The sequence below is a fragment of the Mus caroli genome, unplaced genomic scaffold (assembly GCF_978045245.1).
Source record: "Mus caroli unplaced genomic scaffold, Mus_caroli_1 scaffold_17, whole genome shotgun sequence".
NCBI classification, from domain to species: domain Eukaryota; kingdom Metazoa; phylum Chordata; class Mammalia; order Rodentia; family Muridae; genus Mus; species Mus caroli.
Window position 1 is genome coordinate 47123168 of NW_028227272.1, and position 22616 is coordinate 47145783.

Sequence of the window (22616 nt, forward strand, 5' to 3'; positions counted from 1 at the left end):
AATGTAGCAAAGCAATTCCGGCTGCTATTTATTCTGTCACAATTACTATCAGCCAACTTGCATGATTACGACGTTTGTAATTTTGTGGATTATAAATAGCAGGAACGCTGTTAGCAGACACTGCAGCATTGTGGACACACACCTACACATGGACACTTGTATCTTGGAGGGTTATAATTGAAACACGTCTGGGCAAGTGTCGTCTTCCCATGGTCTCTATTCATTTGAAAAGGGCTTTCTTGAAATACTGCCACCACCACCCTCGCAGCTCAGTGTCTCTCTGGCCCTTTACACTGTCCCTCATGCAGTCTGGGCCCTGCTTTGTGGTCAAAGGGTCATCCCTTGATGGCATATGGACCTGGCCACATCCTTGCTTCTAGAGTGTGTTCACAGCAGAGCCATCGGGTTATGAGGGCCCACATGACCTCTTCTATTTCTGTTTTGGCAACAGTAGGTCTTCCTTGTGTCCTTTTGTCAAAAGCCTTATTGAGCAAAGTCTTGTACTCCTGAATTCTTCATTTTTTTTAAATTTTTTTTAATTAGGTAATTTCCTCAATTACATTTCCAATGCTATCCAAAAAGTCCCCAATACACTCCCCCCCCCAGTCCCCCACCCACCCGCCCCCACCCCTTGGCCCTGGCATTCCCTTGTACTGGGGCATATAAAGTTGGCAAGTCCAATGGGCCTCTCTTTCCAGTGATGGCCTACTAGGCCATCTGAATTCTTCATTTTTAAAATTGTTGTGTTTGCTTTTTTGATTGTGCCAAAGGTATGATCCACACACCTACATCATAGAGCAAACTTACATTTACTGTGTAACTTCAGTTTCCAGAAGGTAGCACACAGTCATCTGGCTAGAGGGAACTCCGGGAGGGACCAGAGGGCTTCCACCTTCCCTGGAGGACGCTCCCTCCCACAGGGATATGCATTAGCTTAAATGAATAATGGAGAACTCCAAAGCTGGACACTTCCTGGTTCTCTCTCTCTCTCTCTCTCTCTCTCTCTCTCTCTCTCTCTCTCTCTCTCTCTCTCTCTCTCACACACACACACACACACACACACACACACACGCATACCATCTGCTAGGATTCTTGGAAGCACTTCCTTTGTTGTTCTTAGCAGAAACCTCTATTAATCTGGAACCATAAAACAACCGGGTGCAGTGGTGGCTGCACTGTAAATAGTACAGAAAAATGTTCTTAACAGTTCTCTACTTCTTCACATGAATGCACGAGCTTATATGTGTATTAAAATTCATTTAGTTTATCTTACTGTGAGTTTTTAAACTAAAGAAAAACCCTCCTAAATTAATATTACAACAGTTGAGACTTCATTGTGTTTCTGCTAACACTCATATCCAGTGACCCCCGTCAGCTTACATACTTTTTCATGATAATCATAATTCTTTTTTATTGATCACTTCTCTTGGGGGTTATAAATAAAGACATCCTCTTAAAACTGATAAGCAGGTGATTTTAAACAAGGATAAAAAGACAGGATTGGGGAAAGATCTTATACCAACCATTACTCTAAAATAGTTACTGTTAGAAAGGGTAGCCTGGACTTTTAGGCTAGATCCCACATCCCACAAGACACACTACCCTGCAGATTTTTCTGGGACCAGAGACTTAAGAAGCAGTCTGACAACTCTCAGTTTATAGTACCTAACTCCTCTATACTCCTTGTCACACACACTATGCTGAACTGAGTGATCTAAAAACCTTGGAAATAAACATTTTCAATTCCCTGAAAAGCATACTGGATTCCTCAGAGTGAGCCACTTGTGATGGGTCACTGATCAGTGGTGGCTCTGACTTAGGGATGGTAAGTCTGGATCTGATTCAGCTCCTGAGACACCTGGTTGGAGGCGATAATAGGGTCAGAACTCCAAAGTTCTTTAAGGTCTCATCAAATATAGAGAAACTAACATAGCAACCAATCAAAATTGCACTAATGTCACTGCTTTGACCACTACCAATCATATCAGAGATTACCTAGCCCTTCTGAAAAAGTACCCAGCCCTGCATAAAAAGGGGCCTGCAAGCACCCCTGGTTGTTACCATTTTGGTGAATTGCTGACTGACACTCGAAGGCTGGTATTGTCTACAGATTAAACGTTCCTTGCCTTTGCACACTATCTGAGTCTGGGGTCTTCCTTCAGTGATTCTTGAACCCTAACAGAACTAAGTTATATGATGAGAAACTTTTCATGCCCTAAAGTGTTATAAAGAATCAGATTTGTCTCTGCTCTGGGGATTGTTCCACGACTCTCCTGAGGGATTTCTGGGAATTGTTCTGAAGGGAAGAGGCTCCTCTGCCCCACCACTTCTTTTTTTTCTTTTTCTTTTTCTTTTTCTTTTTCTTTTTCTTTTTCTTTTTCTTTTTCTTTTTCTTTTTCTTTCTTTCTTTTTTTTTTTTTTTTTTTTTTGGTTTTTCGAGACAGGGTTTCTCTGTATAGCCCTGGCTGTCCTGGAACTCACTTTGTAGACCAGACAGACTGGCCTTGAACTCAGAAATATGCCTGCCTCTGCCTCCCGAGTGCTGGGATTAAAGGCGTGTGCCACTACACCTGGCTTGTCCCACCACTTCTGTTTCCCTATTTTGCTCTCTCCTTCTTAGTTTTAATGAAGATTCTCTCCAAGCTTTGAAGGGAAGCCACATCTACCCTGCCTTAAGAGACTATGATGGTTGGATCTCCATACACTGTATTGTTTCTATGTGGTGTGCTCTCGAACAAGTCATGGCACAGTCATGGACAGGAGGCCCATCATTCTAATGAACCTCACAGAAGAGCAGTGTGTCACCTCTCTTTCCAAAGCAACCACTACTGCCCATCTCTTACTTCATGTCTAACACCAAAATGACTCTCTGAGCAAATCAATCCTTTGATTACCCTCTGAATGTATTGCCAGGTAAATTTGTGTTCAGTCTGAACGGCTCATCATCCTGGGGCTATTTGTAGATATCAACTGCATGCAAATAATGAGGCTTATTCATCATCCAGTTGTCCAGGAAGACTTGTTGTAAAAGAGAAAAGAATTGGTGGATATCTGGCATTGCAGTTTTATTTTTAAAGGATAAAGAAAATTCCGACCCATTGTGGAGCTCATTGGCAGCATGAGCTAATCTTCTTAACAAATAAAATAAATCATTCCACTTTACTTAGCCCTGCAGGGAATATAGAACCTTCTAGTTTACTACTGAGCATTTTCAAGTACAGCAAACTTCAGATTCCTTTACTAATTGTTACAAATTGTCAAGTGGAAGGAACTGATTCTACCCCCTCATGCTACCTAAACTACACAAAGGTTTTCTATGGAGTCTAGGTACTTGGATGAAGAATAAATTATTTCTGGGATCTCAGTGGGAGTTTGGGATTCAAGTGGAAGTACTTGTGCCACCAGGTCACAGCAGTGCATTGAACTTAATTCTGTGTTTCTTCAAGCTGAAGATACTGAGACCTGAAGCGGGGATAAATGACATCTCCCATTTGGTTGTTATTGTCTGTGTTGTATATCCCGTAGAAAGCTGGTTACAGGATTCCTCCTGGAAACCGAAACTGCAGAGTCCAAGACTCCAAAATGAAATAGTCTTTGTAGGTAACCCACACACACCTTCCTGTATACTCTAAATCAGGAAATAACAGAATATTCTTTATAATACTAAATACGAGGCAAAGGTTGCTGGCTGTTACACTGAACTGTTTAGAGAATAACAAGATGAAAAGGTATCAGATCTGGAAAACTGAGGCGAGAGCCCTGTTTCAGGCCAATGAGGTACGGGGTGAGACCTTGTGCAAAAAAGCCAACCAGATGAGGAAGAGGAAGGGAAAAAAGAAAGGAAGAAAGAAAGGAAAAGAAGGAGGGAAGGAAGGAAGGAAGGAAGGAAGGAAGGAAGGAAGGAAGGAAGGAAGGAAGGAAGGAAGGAAGGAAGAAAACCTGTATATGTTCAGCACATGAATGTATTTGATACTTGGTCACCTGAATAAAGAAATTTAGGACCCAGAGACACAGAGGACCAGCTAAGCATGCAAGTAAGCTACAGAGACCAGGTAAAACCTTTCAGGGTGAGACACACACTGCTCCCTTTTTTTTTAAAATTCTTCTTTTAACACTCAGGGACAAGATTGTCTTCAAATCCAAATGGCCTCAGAGATTTGATCATAAATTAAAATACCCAATAAGGCGCAGCCCACCCGGAAAGCAGACAGGTCAGGCTGGGTTTTCTTTGCTGGTTGGATTTGTTGGCTCTGGGGGCTCAGACATGCCTTATGTTCGATGAACTTCAGAACTGGGCTGCCAAGAAAACTGTGAAATCCTCAGTACCCCAAATCCCCAAGCCAAGAGAGACAACCACGTGACCAAGCTGCCTTAGGAAAGCGAAGTTTTAAGCTAGATTAGTGACTTCTAAATTAGAGCCTCTCCCACATGACAGGCTGCCATGCTTCTCCTATTCCTTAACAGTATGAGGAAAGCATAAGCGATAGACATGACTTTCCATAATTTAAATTTATTCCATTTTAATTATATGTTATATTTGCAGTGCATTTCCTTTATTTGTAACCCCACATTCTTGCTAGTAGCTAGAAATTTATTTTTCACTTGTCTTAAATAAAAAAAAATTAGTGCCTCACTATCAATCTTAATTTCTTTTTTAAAGTTTTAATGGGCCTTGAAATCTAAAATTCTGGGAACCATTGGTCTAGATAATCTTCATTCAGCTGCCTGTCCTTAGGTCACATAAAGAAAAAAATGCTTTCCCCACAGGCTAAGGAAGATAAAAGATCAACTAAAATTCATTGCCCACCACACTATGCCAATGGTTTATGCATATGAAACATTTGATTTAATTTTTTGCAACTATCCTAAGACAAAGATGCCCGGTTACAGTAGGTAGTGTTACCAGCTATGGGGATCCTGGCCAAGTGTCTCTCAGTTCTTGGGCTCACATAGGTTTGCAAGAGAAACAAGGTAACCTTAGAACAAAGCAGCAGTGCAGGTTGTAGAGGGTACACAGTCAAGATTGACAGAGGGCTGCCTGAGATAGAAAATTCAGGGCCTTGATCATTGTTTGGGGTTTCCTCTTATGGGGTTCACGTGAAAGTGCAATTAACTACTCAAGTGTGTAGTTTGGGTGGTTCATTTTTTCCTACTAGGCATGTCCATTCCCACAGTGCATCTGATTTTAATAATATGCACATCCAATTATACATAGGCATGAAATGATAGAGAATACAGTTTTGCCTACTGACCATGCACTCAAAACCCTTTCAGAGTATAGAGGCCCTTTTATTTTTCATACTTTCATACAAACCTATACTGGGGGGAATATTCCAGCCACTCTCTGTGGGATTCTATAAGTAACTTGTTTGGTTGTTTTTGGTTTTGTTTTTTCCCTTTTTTATTGGTTATTTTATTTATTTACATTTCAAGTGTTATCCCCCTTCCCAGTTTCCCCTCCACAAACCTCCTATCCCTCCCCCTTCCCCTGCCTCTATGAGGGTGCTCCCCCACCCATCCACCTACTCCTCCCTCAGCTCCCTACATTCCCCTGCCCTGGGTCATTGACCCTCCCCTGAGTCAAGGGGCTCCCCTCCCACTGTACCTTAGTTACTTTTCTACTGCTGTGGCAAAGCACTGTGACCAGGGCAATTTATAAAAGAAAGCATGCAATGTGGGAGCTCACAGTTCCAAAGGGTTAGAGTTCAGACCCATCATGACCAAGGCTCAGTAGCAGGCAGACAGAACTCTGGAGCAGTAGCTGAGAATTTATGTCTGACTACAAGCAAGAGGCAGAAAGAAAGAAAAAGGCTGGCCCTGATTGAAGCCTTTGAAACCTTAAAGCCCACCACCAGTGACACACTGCTTCCAATAAGGCCACACCCCCTAATCCTTCCCAAATAGTTCCACCAAACATTCAAATATATCAGCCTATAGGGGCCATTCTCATTCAAACCACCACTTCCTCCTAAGAAAATCAGCAACAAATGGTGTTCCCAAGGAGGTTGCATGCAAAAAAAAAAAACCACTTAACCTTTTAAATGCATCTTTTTTTTTTTTTCAGGAAATCTAGGCTAGAGTAGTGGATAGCTGGGGCATGGTGATACAAACAAACAGACAAACAGACATGTCAAATGGAAGCTAGCAACGCCAGTGGGATTTTGAGATGCAGAGCACCTCAATCAGGCAGTATTCAGAGTTAATCAGAGACCATTTGTCCAACCGGCCCAATGTTCTCAGCTCAACAATCCAGCCCTGTCTCCTGCCTTTCCCATGATATCTCCGCTGCACTTGTGATTTGCAAAATCGGTTCTGCACATGAGCTAAATAGTGTGGGAGCAGAAATCAGCACTGAGGCAGTGGTGATGGATAATTGCAGAATGGGGAAAACTGCTCCTGATTGAGACACTCTCAATTTTTATTTTGGATTCAAAATCAAGGGCAAGAGGATAGCTGTACTGTAGGCCCATTTGAAACTAGAGGCCTTGAATCTGAACCCTAAGCTGGGTAAGTGGCATTGTCATTTTGATGCTATTTTTCACAGATAGCACAAGATACCTTTCTAGATAGTAATATAATTTTTTCCTTGCAGGAATAATAGAGGGAGGAATAAGTCACTTTGACTTGGATACAATAAGGAGATTAAATCACTTTTAAGTTACCAGAGGTAGTTTTGCTTTTATGGGAATAGAATAAAGTAGAGGGTCCCCAGAGATAATCAGCTAGCATGTTATAAAGTGTGTCTCCCTTAGAATGCATAGGTCCTAATCTTCCAGTGCTGTTTAAAGATGAGACCTTTGAGGGACTGTTAGATTTAGAAGAGAACATGAGAGTGAGACCCTTGAGAGGATTAGTGTATTTATAAGATACAAGTGGGGGTTGGCTAACTCAGTTGGTCAGAACACAGTGCGAAGAAAGAGAGAGATCATCTTTAAGCCAGGAAGAGTAGCCTCATCAGAAACTAACCAGGCTGGCACCTCCCCTTACTCACAGCCACTTGAAAATTTGCCACCCAGCCCATGGCAATTTTCTTAGAGCAGCCAGAGCCAAGGCAGAGTCATGTGACTGCTCTTCCACCTATGAAAAGATTGCTCAATTTAAAAGGGAAGCAGATGTAACCAGGATGTTTTGTTTGGTGTCTGAAAGGCAGTAAGTACAGGGCCCTCAGATATTTGAGTCTCTGGACAGCAAGGGGAAGGCAGGCCATATTGGAATAGCCACCAACCAGATTCTGGCTCAGTGCATGTAAAGTGGAACTCCAGTAAGTCAGGTGCCGTCTCTCATGACCACAGGCAGCATGAACGCATTGGGTCCATTTTGGAAAGATGGAAACTGGACTATTGATGGCTTATCCTGGTGTGAGTGGGTCAGCCTGAAGCCCAACAATCAAAAGTACTGGTAGTCAGCAACTGCCCGTGGCAGTATGGTGGTAGAGGACAGCCAGGTCATTTACAATTAGATGTGGCTGGCTCCTCACATGTCCTGTGTTGCCTACAGCATGGGATAATTCAATGGCAGAAAAATCGAAAGGGCTATAATAGATTTGTTGCTCATTTGGCATCGGAGATCCTAGACTGCTTTGTGGTTTTCCCTGGGAGGAAAAGAGAAGCTGTGTGCCCAGATTTGCACTCTGAGTTTATTCAGAGTTTGTAAGAGAAGTAGAGAAGCATGACTTCTTTTGACATAACAACCTAGTGTTATTCGGCTCTGAGATCTGGAAATTCCATAGAAAAGGAGTACTACACCATGTCTAAGAACATGGGCCTCTGGGCCTGGTACCTCATCACCTAGATGCAGACTCCAGCCTTGCCAGCTTGCCATCTGTGTGACATTCAGCAAGCTCCTCTCTATGAGCCTCATTTCTCACATGAATGCAATTGCAATGTCTTCCTTCAGGAGTAACAGTGAGGATTATTTATAAAGAACCTGAAACTGTATCTGCACAAATAGTCCATTATTATCCCAAAGATCAACAAGTACATTTCCGAGACCACAAATCAACTTGCCCGCATTGCTCTTGAGAAGCATATTAAGGGGTCAAGAGGCTGGGGCTGTGGTGGCTCACATCCTTAATCCCAGCACTTGAGAGGCAGAGGCAGGCAGATTTCTGAGTTTGAGGCCAGCCTGGTCTACAGAGTGAGTTCCGGGACAGACATGACTATACAGAGAAGCCCTGTCTTGAAAACAAACAAACAAAAAAAGGGGGGGGCGGTCAGAGGCATAGCTCAGTGGTAGAGTACTTGATTGACATATACAAGTCACTGGGTTCTATCCCCAGCACTTCAATAGAAAAATGCCCATTAAAGTCACCAACTGGTCCAGGATCCTAAGGACTACCCCAGTTTTGTTCCTGAAAGTCCTACATGCAATAAACCTAGGTGGTATTGATTACAAAGAGGGAGACAAAGTGGCATCAATTGGTCAAGGCACTTACTGTAGAAGAGATATTCATTTGGAAGGATATGAAGTTACATTGAACATGAGACTCTCAATGCCGGTGCTCCAGGTGTGAGCACCAGTTGGTCTGGTACATCTATGTAATCTCCAGCACGGTTTTGGTTTGGTGGCCCGAATCTTCCAAGCATGCTTTGAATCCTCTAGGGAAACAGAAACAACACAGCTGTGGTCTTTGCGAACCTGCTCTCGTGAGCTGCAAGTGGGTTCTGATATTTGCAGACTACAATTCTGAATAATCGTCTAAGATTGCATTTGCAGGTCATTCGTCTCCAAGGAGCCTGGTGTTCTTGGCAGTCATGATTTAATTAATCCCACACTGTCTCTGGGCAGAACAAGAAGGCAGGTGTGATCATCTCTGGTTTTGCCCATTACATGACTTGGAGGGGTGCCTGCTTCTGAGGGGCCTTGGAAAGAGATGTTCCGCTATGATAATGGGTTGTATTTGATTCCTATCCTTTCCAATGGTTCTTGCACTGGGTGTGACTGTAGGGAACCTAAGTGAAAAAAAAAAGTGTATTCTCCATATAAACATTCGATCTCTCTGTGCTCTCACATGGTCAACTTATGACCCGTAGAGAACGCACTCAACAACCCCATTCACTGGTCAGCAGGGCAGAGCTCCTGCAGCCAGAAGCAGCATTCCTTGTTTAACCCTCACACTAAACATGTATGGCAGTGCCTTCTGTGACTTGCAGATTGACTAAGCCATGGATCCATAAATAAGAAATATCATAATGTTACACTCTGGCCTTGAAGAGTTAAATGAGAGAAGTGAAATTTATTTCTCCGCTGGAAGAGATGAGCTGATAAAGATGCTAAAAAGGAATAAATAATACTATGGCAAAAATAGCAAGCACTCATTGAGTACCCAGCTCCATTCTAAATAGTGTGTGTGTGTGTGTGTGTGTGTGTGTGTGTGTGTGTAGGAGAGAGACATAGACAGAGAGAGAGAGAATGAGTTATTAAGTCCTCACTAATAAGTCAGAAATTCATTTTTCAAGGGAGGAAACAGAGATGCGGAAATGTAGTCTGATGAATGTTATAGAACTAACAAGAGTCAGAGATGGCTTCCAAGACTTCAGGCTTAGCCACGGTGTTGGAAGCCCAGCAAATGCAGAATATTCATTAGCCCAGCAATTTCAGATCTTCATATATATCCAAGGGAGATGAATCAGTATCTGGGAAAGACATCTGCATTCTCACATCGATTGTATCACTGCTCATGATAGCCAAGATCTGAAAACAAACCAAGCATCCATGGGTGGGGAGTGAGTAAGAACATGTGATATGTATTCATTGGAATACTGGTTGGCTTCAATACTCGGGGAAATTCTGTCATTTGAAACATAATTAATGAACCCGCATGGCATTATATTTGTCAAATAAGTAAGCTATATGTCATATTCCTATCCTTGTGACATAAACATTATCTGCTTGTAGGAAGGGTTTGTTTCCTCTCACAGTTTCAGAAGTCATAGTTTATAGGTACTAGGCCCAGTCATTTAACATGATGACAGCATATGGCAGAGGTTATGAAGAGAGAAGAGAGAAGAGATGAGGGGCCAGGAGGGTAATTCCACCTAGGACCGACCTCCTAAGTTTCTACCATTTCTCAGTAATGCCATCAGCCGGGGTAGGGGAGAGGAGATGCTTGCCACAGAAGAACTTTGGGCAGTATTAAAGATGCAAGCTTGCACAACGCAGGAAAATACTATGTGATCTTGTGCATATGTGGCATAAGAAAGTCAAACCTAGCCAGATGCAGGTACACATGTTTACTTGTTATAGTCTCATCTACTCTGGGGGCTGAGATGGAAGTTTTTCCTCTCAGAAAGATAAAAACAGCAACAACAGCAAAAAGAAAGAAAGAAAAAGAAAGATAAAATAACACAAGGAAAAGAAAGTTAAACTCATAGCCTGGGGAAGAAAACTGATGTTTCCAGGGGACTGAGGAGGGTTGTTGGGGGCAGGGATAAGAAGTTAGGCAAGGAACAAAAGGCTCAGGTAGACGTGAAGGGCTCTCAACTGCATGGAGATGATGGGAAGTGATGCTATATGGCAATTTTGCAATTTGTTGAGAGTAAGTTACAGAGGCAACAATGTGAGGTGATGAACACATAGTGACGGATGATGGACACGTTGTAATGGACATGTGGTGGTGGATACATGGTGATGGACATGTGGTGATGGACATGTAGTGATGGACAGGTGGTGATGGTCCTGTGGTGGTAGACACACACGGTGGTGGACATGTGGTACTAGGCATGTGTGGTGATGGACATGTGGTGATGGACACATAGTGATGGATGATGGACACATGGTGATGGATATGTGGTGATGGACATGTGGTGATGAACATGTGGTGATGGACAGGTGGTGATGGACCTGTGGTGGTAGACACGCGGTGATGGACATGTAGTGGTAGGCATGTGTGGTAAAGGACACGAGGTGGTGGAAACGTGGTGGTAGGCATGTGTGTGATGGACACGTGGTGATGGACATGTGGTGATGGACCTGTGGTGGTGGACACATGGTGATGGACATGTGGTGATGGACAGGTAGTGATGGATCTGTGGTGGTGGACATGTGGTGATGAACATGTACTGGTAGGCATGCGTGGTGATGGACACGTGACAGTAAACACGTGGTGGTGGACACATGATGGACACATGGTGATGGATATGTAGTGATGGACACGTGGTGGTGGACATGTGTGTGATGGATACGTGGTGGACACATGGTGATGGACACATGGTGGTGGACATGTGGTAGTGGACACGTGATGGACACATGGTGATGGCATGTGTGTGATGGACATGTCGTGATGGACATGTTAATTAGCTTGATTGTGATAATCATTTCATAGTGTGTACATATATCAAAGCATCACACTGTATGAAATATATATATATGTGTATATATATATATATATATATATTCAGTATTTGTAAATTATACCTCAAGTAAACTGGAAAATAACACTTAAGAAGATAAGTAGTTCCTCCTTATTAAGTGAAACTCGGATCCTGCCCAGTGATGGGTCCACTCATCTGGTGTTTAGATGGATTCATCTCCACTAAGGGCTGGCAATGGCTGTAAATGGTAAATTTTAAACTCTAACCTTCAGCTTCTTTTCTAAGAACAATGGGCCAATCAGCAGCTTTGGAGTGGGATGGTTCTTGGTTTAACTTGTTTCCCTTTCTTTCTTTCTTTCTTTCTTTCTTCCTTTCTCTCTCTCTCTCTCTCTCTCTCTCTCTCTCTCTCTCTCTCTCTCTCTCTCTCTCTCTCTCTCTTCCTTTCTTTGCTTTGCTTTACTTTTCTTGAAAGCTAGATTTTTAATTTTTCCATGTAGTATATTCTGCCTGTGGTTTTCCCTCCTCCAACCTCTCCCATGCCCCCTTCCATCCAGATCCACACCCTTTCTGTCTCGCCTTAGAACACAAACAAGCGCCTAAGGCATAGCAATAATAAAAACCAAGAGAAAATGAACTGGAATAAGACAATGCAAAGAGAAGAAAAAGAGCCCAAAGAAAAAAACGCAAACAGACGGAGAGACACAAACAGGAATACCATAAAACATAACTCGAAGTTATAATAAATGCACAAAAAAACCTATAAAGTTTTAAAAAAATAACAACATAAAATTATGAGACAAAGAATTCCATAGATGCCATTGAGTTTGTGTTGTGTTAGCCATGCACTGCTAGTGGTTTGTTGCCCCGGTGAGATTCCCTTGGAGAAATCTGAACACTAATTGTTCATTTGCAAGTGGTTCTCAGTTGGGGATGGCTTTAAAGTTAGGGATGGGGCATGTGTCTACTTCTCCTCTAAGCTCTGGGAACTCACCCGGTGCAGACCCCTGCAGGCCCTGTGCATGTTCCCTCATCTCTGTGAGTTCATATGCACATCAGTTGTGCTGTGCTTAGATGACCCTGTTTCTTTGGTGCCTTCCATCCCCTCTGGCTCTTACACTCTTTCTGCCTCCTCTTTCTCTTCTCAGAGCCATGAGGGGGGGCAGGAACTTAATGGAGGCATCCCATTTAGGACTGAGTATTCCAAGATCTCTCACTCTGCACATTGTCTGGCTGTGGCTCTCTGTATTTGTTCCTTGCTATTGCAGGAAGAAGCGTCTCTGGTGATGGCTGAGCAAGGCTCTGATCTATAAATTCCTGAATACAGCAAAATACAACTAGGAGTTACTTTATTGCTATATTAAGAGTCAGGTGTTGGTTCCATCCCATGGAGTGGGCCTTGAATTAAATCAGATCTTGGTTGGTTACCTCTGCAAGGTTTGTGTAGCTATTGTACCAGCACATCTTGCAGATGCAGAGAGGTCACCATTGTAGACCAAAGGGTCTAAGGCAGAGTTTGTCCTTTGGTATCAAGCAGGGTGCCTTCCAGTTTTGTGAACATGATCCCATAAGAGTGAAGGCTCTAAGTAGCAGCAGTTAGATTTCTCTGTGTTCAAAGAGTTGTTTAGGCAATATGACCTGACTGTTATTAACTTGTTTCTTCAGGTATCCCTCAGGCCAATAGAAGGTCAACATCACTTGTCTATTACTTTAAGGGTGCCATGATTTGCTCAAGTGAAGACAATCACTGCCATCATGAACTGAGATTGGATACAGAACCCAGGTGAGTTCACTGTGCAAGCTGGGGAAGGCTATTTCATTTTTGTAGCATTTTGCAAATAGTTTCAAGGGATCTAGCGGCTATTGGGGTCTGGATCAAACCAAGGCCAGTACACCTCTACCTACCGGGACTGCAGCCATGCTTATAAGTTACTGTGAACACGGTGCATTTAGAGATAGTGAGAGTTATTTTGTGATAATCTTGATATGTTAGGGGGTGGCTTCCTCAGTGAGATCTTGAATCAAGCCCCGTGGGCAGTTTCAATCAGTGTACGCTTTTGTAAACCTCTTGAAGCTGCTTCCCTTGCCTTGGGTGAGAACAATTCAACACTTTTTTATTTCACTTTTGCCTTTGGAACCGCAGCCAGCTTAGAATGGCATATCATATGCCAATTTGGACATTCCCCTTAGGCAGTTTTGAAAGAATTGAGAATCATCAAACCCCAATCTTATTTAAGCTGCCTTTACCTGCCTCAGCTTCCCCAGAGACTCTCCCACATGCAGCCTCTGCCCTGCCTCCCAGTTCCCTGACAGATTGATAAATGTACAGGATCAGCCAGAACACCAAACCTGCTTAAGACACAGGGCCCCTCCTTTGTCTATGCAGGATTCTTCTGGGATAGTTACTTGAGCTTTGTGCTGAAACCTGAGTAGCTGCCTAACTCCACCCAAATCCTTTGAGTCCATCACTTCCTCTGAGTTCTCGAAGAAGACCTCGTCTCTCCAGAGGCCTGTAGGTGCCCCTCACCCCATTCACTCAGTTGCAGACACACAGGTGCCAAATGCTGCTGACAAAACTGCATTACATAAGGTAAACCAAGTCTTGCCTTAGGAAGATGGTCCACAGCTTCTCCTCATTTATACCGCTGTAGCAAGATCATAGACAGAAATTGATAAGGATCAGAAATTTGTCTGACTCCTGGTTTTCAAGGTTGAAAAGTCTAAGACTAAGCGGCTACATTCATGAGGGCTTTGTCCCTTGGCAGAAGGAATAACATGAGAGGGGCAGGGAGGAGACAGACAGACAGACAGCAGACAAACATAGATATAGATATAGATATAGATATAGATATAGATATAGATATAGATATAGATATAGATATAGATATAGATATAGATATAGATATAGATATAGATATAGATATAGATATAGATATAGATATAGATATAGATGATATAGATATAGATGATATAGATATAGATGATATAGATATAGATATAGATGATATAGATATAGATGATATAGATGATATAGATATAGATATATATAGAGAATACTATTACAATGAACAGTCTTCCTGATACTATCCACCTTAAAAAGTCCCACCTCTCAACACCGTTTCATTGAGAATTTAGTTTCCAACATTCATTTTGAAGGACACATTCAAGCAACCGCAAGTACTCTAATACTGGGTTGTGAAGGCTGTGTCAGTCAAGCAAACATCAGGCAGGATGAGGAGGATCAGCATGCAGGTCGTGGAACACAATGGAATTTCCCCCCATATCTGTTCCCAGCTGGGACTCTATCACCTAAAAAGAACTACCACCCCTCCTGCCTTGAAACATACCCCAGGGTCCTGTCACAGTATAAAGGCAGACACCATCCTCCCATTCAACGACTGCAAAGAGTGTCAGGAAGGCAACAGCTGAGCATTAAATGAGTTGAAGGGTCTATGTGGCTGCTCAGCTCCCATACCTAAGAAGGCTGCCCTGGCACCATCTGAATGCATCTGAAGGTCTCACCTCACTCAGGTCCTTTGGTTGGCTCAACTCAGTGTTCTTGCAACTGAGACCCTGGTAGAGGCTTGCTTGGCTTCTTCAACCTTTTGTGTAAGCCACTTCTGTTTATCCCATTCCAGTCTCCCAGGCCCTTCTTGGGCAGCAAACTGCACACCTTAGTGCCTATTCCATTCAAACGCAGGGTGAGAACTGCCCCTCCCCCTGGGTACTGAGACTGAACTGAGAGCTTTGTTCTTGCTAAGTAAGCGCTCTCCCCTGAGCCGCATTGTCCACTCCCGCAGGTGCCGCTCATGTCAACCAGACCCACGCTCCCTTGCCCCTCTCACCTCAGTTTTGCTCTCAACCACAGGGTCAGATCCATGGAGAGGAGTGACACTGATATTTGCTGGTGTTCAGGACCTAGGAGGGGCATACTCACCATAAGCACCACTCACGGAAGAATTCTCTTTCCACAATGAGAATGCATGCTGCAGGGTAGTCGTCAGCCTGTGTGTGACTCATTCATCAGCAGGTAACTGTGGCCAGAGTGGTGGCTATAGGAATATTTAGTGAACCTTCAAAGCCACATGCAAAGTCACTTCTGCACTCCGATTTAAACGCTACCTTTATCCCAGCTGCCCTCCTGCTGCTGCCTGAGATGAAGGAGAGGGTATCACCCAGGATGTGTTGAATCAGCTGCTGTGACAAGAGAGATAGCAAATGTGACTCAGAAGGTGAAAGGCACAGGGCTTACAAATCAGTCTGTAAGATGGTTTCTTCTGTGGACAGAGCACCCGGCATCATGCGGTGAGCGTCCATCTTCCTAAGCTCCTTTGGTTCTTGGGAATGAGGATGGGCGATAAGGCCTCATACCGAGGACTCGCTGGTGTGTGTTTAGGAAGAAGAAAACTAATACCTTTCTAGTTTGGTAATGAAGGGGATTGAAATGCGCTCTATCAGCCATCTTCTAAGGATGCAGGGAAGGATGTGGATTAACCTGGAGCCATCTACAAGCCGTGTGAAAACTATGGTTAAAAATGTCTGAGTTTTATGAGCTGATGCGAGTTAAGCATATTAAGATAATCTGAGATGCTGGCGTATCGTTTTAGCTGAAGAAAATATGAAAGTGTGCAGCAGACTCCCTTAAAAAGGAAACTTACCAGAGAATATGGCCTCACTTATTAAAACGCATGGCCAGAAACAATGAGAAAGTTTAAGCTTTGCTCTGTGATGTTTATTTCTCCAAGCTGAGGAAGATACTGAGCATAGCCTTGGGCTTCTTTCTGACAGAGCCCTTGCCCAAGCCGCTGGGGTTTCAGTACCCAGGCACCCAGACATCCTCATTCTAAATCCTTTTGTTTTTTTGATACATATGATGTTCTGTCTGTCTTTCAGTCTTTCAGTCTCTATTGCTGTCTTTCTAACTCCCTCCCTCCCTCCTTTCCTTTCCCTGCCTCCTTCCCTTCTTCTCCTTCCCTCCCTTTCTCTCCCTTTCCTTACCTTTCCCTCCCTTTCCCTCCCCGTCCCCTCCCCTCTCCTTCTCCCTCCCCCTTCCCGTCCCCCTCTCCCTCTCCCTCTTCTTCCTTTTCTCTCTCTATGAATGCGTCTGTCTGTGCATGTACTCCTGTGCGCGCCCACGCCCACACATGCTGTTTCTCCGTGTTTTCTTGAGTCTCTACGAATCTAGTTTCACCTGTCCGGCTTTAGAATGCGTTTCATTTCATTTCGGATGCTGATGTGTCCTGGGATTTTTCTGCACTTGTTCTGCATTCAGCAAGGTAGTTACCCGTGGCCTCCAAATTCACCAGCTGTGGAGCTGAGCCTCCCAGGCAGCTCCGCCCAGGGACAAGACTTCTGCTTTGTCTTACCTGCAAATAGCTCCCCTGTGCACATCCGGTTAAGACCTGCTTCTTGTGGCTCAGGAACCCTAGTTTGGGCTCAGCTACTGTCAAACAGGACTACTCCATGGAAAATGTCATTGCGTACAATCAAAGGGGTTATTTTCTTCATACCCATGGCAGTTTCTCTACCTGTTTTGTTATGTGTGGGTCCTCTGAGTAGTGCCTGGGGCTCCTGCTCTAACATGAAGCTCTGCCGCTCGCCAGCTGCTACTTTCCAGCTGCGGGACGCATGTGCGATGTCAAGGATTCACTGGGGCAATAGCCATATTAGGTTTTCGGTTTTCAAAAGTATTGTTAAAATTCAAATGTCACATAAACGTTTGAAAGCCCCTTCCCACACTTATTCATATCTGTCTGCAAGAAATCCATTGGGAATACACAACTATTAGATAAAAAAACAAGTGAGTCACTGTCCCTGGCAGGAAAGTCTACGTGCTAGCCAGAACTTCTCAGCTCTGTGGTTAAAAGAGAATGAAAATAAAAAACAAAACACCTCCCTAGGGCTAGTGCTCTAGCTAAGTAGAACACTTGTCTAGCATGCACGGGGCCTTGGGCTCTCTACTCGGTGCAGAAAAACAAAAACAAAAACAAGAACAACTTCCTGCACATCTTTGGTCTCCCACAAGGAGAGTTTCTGGGCATGGATAAAACCACGCCTGTGGGTCTTTGATGGTCCCACCTGATTTCAGTGACTTGTTTGTCTAAAACGTGTTGTTTTCCTTGTCCAAATTCTTGTCCTGATCATGTCATTATTGATGCCACGCGATGAATGATAATGGCATCCTACTTCATTCCAAAACCCGGTTTGATGGGCTCTCGCCGGATGACATTAATTCTCGATGAGCCGGTTTGCCTAAACTGTTTTCTATTGCTCCAGCGGTCTCATGAACAGCACATTTGTTTATTCAGCTTCTCTAGGCTTGTTCAACACAACTATCTTTTTATAAGTACCTTGTTGAGGACTGCTGAGGACTGAGTAGAACAAATTAAAACTGTCTGTGACTGCAGCGTGGTAGACCCATTTCTTACCCTTTTCTGATACACAAAAAGAATTGCTGAAGAAGATATTCATAATCCCATGAGTACAGTATCTGCTAGCAACCATAGATGCTATTGGTATAACAGTGCGGTCAATGAGTCAATGTGAAATTAGGTCATGCAGCATTCAGCAGCTGGAATTATGCTGTCTTTGTAGTTAGCATAAGATTTTTCTCATTGCCCTCAACCATGTAAAAATAAAAAAGACACATCCTAAGAAATGAGCATTAGATTTATCTGCCACTCTCAGCCCTTCTTGTGCATTAGAATCACCAGTGAGACTTAAAAGTTTCAAAACTATAGTTGCCTAAGCCCCATTTAAGACCAGGGTTACCCCTTCCTTCCAATTCTGCACTCACAGATTCAAGCAACCTCAGATTGCAAAACACTGAAGCATTGGTTCATTTGATTAAGTATCTGTGATAAAAGCAGGAGGACCAGAGCTCAAATCCCTAGCTCCCATGTAAAAAGCCAGTCAGAGTAGCCTATGTTTATATATCCAAGCACCCGGAGGAAGTGGGTGGAGACAAGGAGACTTATGGGGGTTTGGTGGTCTGTCTTTCCCACCAACCAATGATCTCTGTACTCACTCACAGAGCCTGTCTCAAAAACTGAGTAGAGGAGCAATAAGGAAAGATGTATTGCCTCTGCACACATGTGCATGCACATACATATGCACATACAATAAGAATGTACCCATATGCACACAATTCAGAAAGCAAATGTGGTTGCATCTACACTGAACATGTATAAATTTTATTTCCCTATCACCATTCCAAACAATAAAATAAAGCATTTATTCATATAGCACTTGTATTGAATTGGGTATTTATTTTATAATATAAAAATGATTTAGAGAAAACAGGAAAATACATATAATTCCTAAGCAAATGCCATTTTATATAAGGCAATTGAATAGCTATAGACTTTGGGGTCCTGGGTTAAAGGAGGGTTCTAGACCCAATCCTTTTCTGACATTGTGAGAAACAAGACACTTACTCTGTAGTAACAAATCCAAGACTATTGAAAGGGAAATAGTTTTTAATATACCATTCTGCAGAATGCATACCAGCATAAAGAATAGGAAAAAACAGTCATAATGATGATTTGGTACAAGACATTGTTTTTGTTTGGTTTTGTTATGTTTGTTTGTTTGTTTGTTTAGTTGTTGTTGTTTAGATCTTAACATTTAACAAAGGAGCCATCTCTTCCACCCAAGATAATGATTTTAACGTCCCTAATCTCAAGAAATTTCTGTCCTTCGTAAATAGGCTGATACAGCAGAGAATTGCAGTCTTTGTTTCTAATACAGATTCCTTTCCCAAATTCTCTCATCCTACAGGTTCAAGATGAAAGTCTTTAATTTTTTTAAGATTTATTTTATTAGCTGGTATGGTGGCACATACCTTTAATCTCAGCACTTGGGCGACAGGAGCAGAGCAGAAGCAAAGGAATCTCTGAGGTCGGGGCCAGCATGGTCTACAGAGCTACTTCTAGGAGAGCCAGGACTCCACAGGAAAACCGTGTCTTGGAGGGAAAAATATTCATTTTTGCATACATGTCTGTCTGTGTGTGAGTGCTCACATGCGTGCATGCGTGTGTGTGTGTGTGTGTGTGTGTGTGTGTGCCTAAAAGTAAGTGCAACACTTTTGGAGGCTCGTCTCAGGCTGGGATATAGATGCTGTTTTGGTTTCTTTCTGTTGCTGTGTTAAAGCACCATGACCACGGCAATTTGTTGAAGGAGGAATTTTACTGGGGCTCATGAGTCCAGAGAGGTGAGAGACAGACCATCATGGTGGGTAAGTGACATCTTGGTGACTGTAGGAAACTGAATGCTCACATCTTGATCTGCAAGCATGAAGAAGAGGGAACTAGCTGGGAAGAGTGCCAGGCTCTGGATTCTCTGCCACTGGAGACATATTTCCTCCAGCAAGACTACACCACCCAGCAGTTCCCAAAGTGCACCACCAACTGGTGACTGAGTGTCCAAATGTCAGAATCTAGGAGGGCCATTCTTAGGTAAGCCAGCACAGATAGGGGTCCAACTCTCTGTTTCAAGTATCCGTCTATGGGAGAGCTGTCCTTACAACACCAAAATACCTCTGAGAAGACCAGTCATGGTAGCTGTCTAAGGTCAGTCTTGCAGACTTGGGACGGATGTGGACATCTCTAATAGGCCTCTGGGATATGATGTGAATGACTGGTCAGAGACTTCAGAGCTGAGCTGTAGATTGGGTATAGCAAAGCCAGCCTTTAGAGAGAGATTTTTATCCCAGAGATAAATTTGACATTTCACGTACTTAGTATTTTATGAACCTTTTCTCAATTAGTTTCATTGACATAAATAGTCCACGTGATCATCTCTAAGAACACTCTGATAGGTTCTTGGAATTACGACGTGGTAACAGGTGCTCCCACTTCATTGAGCATTGAAATAGAACACACAAAGTCATTCCAACCATTGTTTCAAAACTCATTGCCGGAAGAGTGAGGCTCCAGCAGGCTGATAAGAGGGGTGTTAACCATTGCATACACTAGTAAGATCTTGCTGAAAGGACCCAAATATAGCTGTCTCTTGTGAGACGATGCCGGGGCCTAGCAAACACAGGAGTGGATGTTCACAGTCAGCTATTGGATGTATCACAGGGCTCCCAATGGAGAAGCTAGAGAAAGTACCCAAGGAGCTAAAGGGATCTGCAACCCTATTTTTGGAACAACATGATGTACTAACCAGAACCCTGGAGCTCTTGTCTCTAGCTGCATATGTATCGAAAGATGGCCTAGTCGGCCATCAATGGAAAGAGAGGCCCATTGGACTTGCAAACTTTATATGCCCCAATATAGGGGAATGCCAGGGCCAAAAGAATGGGAATGGGTGGGTAGGGAAGTGGGGGGCGCTATGGGGGACTTTTGGGATAGTATTGGAAATGTAATTGAGGAAAATATGTAATAAAAATATTAAAAAAAAAAAGAGGGGTGTTAAAAAAAATAAAGATTTGAATCAGTTTTACGGCTTAAATTGTCTGCAATTAATTCCTTTTGCCATAGTCTTGGAAATTTAGTGCATTAAGAAAATGAAATAAAAGTTTATGGGCTGGAAAGATGACTCCGCAGTTAGGAACTCTTGATCTTGCAGAGGATCGGGGTTCAGTTCCCAGCATCCACAGAGAGGTTGACATTTACCTGTCACTCCAGTTCCAGGGGATCCGATGCCCTCTTTGGACCTCTAGGTGACACATGTGCTGCACAGACATACACTCAGGCAAAATTTTCACATGAATAAATAAATTAAAAAACTATTTTGTATATCATTATAAATAATTATAAGTAAATAAAATTATTTTGTATAACATTATAAATAATCATGAATAAATAAAATTATTTTGTATGACACATGATAGATAAACATTAAGAGTCCTAAAAGTAAAAAGGGATGAGCAAATATGTCTATCATCTGCATATCTTCCCTGAGGTCAGAAGAAACTTATTTTAAAATGATTCAATATGTGGAAGGATGCTTTGGGCATTCAAGGGTAAATAGCTTTCTACGTTCAAAAAGGAAGGAGGCCTAGTGTTTGTACCCAGGAAAAACACATCTCAAAACTTACTCAGAATACAATTATCCAAGAAGAGAGTAAGAAAAGCAAGAGGAATTAGACTAACATGAGCTCACTGGAGTAAAAATTGCACAGATTGAAATGCCATCAGTCTCATCGCATGTGAATGGGATTTTGTTTGATGCTATGCTAAATTCTTTGGCAAACATCTCATCTGATGCTTGGATTCTCTCAGCTGCCCCTTTCCAGTTGCCTCCAGCTCACAGCAGGTCACCTCTGGTGACAAGAATCCGTCCTCTTGATACTAAGGACACCTTCTATTTTTGTTCTGAAGGTTAGAAAATTACTTTTCCGTGTTGACTCTTTATCCACCTCTCTATTGCTCCTATCTCGAGCTCAGTGATGTGGACCATGTCTAATCCTTCACAGGTATGTGAACTTTCACCTATTTGAAAATTGCTGCTGGAATGAAATTTGATGGAGACATGGGTGAAGTTTTCTGCTGGGGCCTAAGAAACAAACCATAAAGACAAGAATGGAATAGCTCGATCCAGCCCACATGCTTCAGCGGGATTTGGACCGAGGCTGAGGCTACCAACCCATAATCTAGGGCAGAGTTGACCTCGGAAGTCCTTGACATGGCAAGACTTGACTTTTACATCAAATACCCCTTGCTTCTTCCACATGCCATACTCTAGTCTGTTAAGAACGTTCAGGGATCAATTTTTTTCCACGACAGTACCCCCTTTCAGGATGAACTATATACCTACTTTACCTCCTGTCCTTAATAGGATGTTTGATTTGGCCTGGAGTTTTCTATGGTAGCATTTATATTAAGATCTACAAATGTGCAATTTTTCACTGATTTTTTTTAACTAAATAAAATAAAAAGCCAAATGTATTTCTATTACTAACAGCAAAATTAATATAAAAAATAGTAATGTTTCAGCTTACAGTTGTAATTTCTGGGATGAGGGAATATCTCAGCAATAGAGCAATTGGCAAGCTTGGACAAAGTCCTGGAAACCCCCCCCCCCAACATCGAGAACAAAAGGGAAAAAAAGATCTCATTATTTCTCTTCAAAACATAGCCTTATTTAACATAGTTGCTGGTGCCAAAGATATTTTGGTGGGTTAAGAACTCATTGCTTCCTTCCCAAAGACACGGGTGTGTTAAAAACAGCTCTGAACAGTACCTAGCTAGCAAGCATCTGTCTGTTTCTTTGATTCAGCACATTTCCTCATCAGGTTTATGTTTCCAGTCTTTCTTTCCTCCAAATATTTACAAACCCTTCATACGTTCTTCTTGCTGT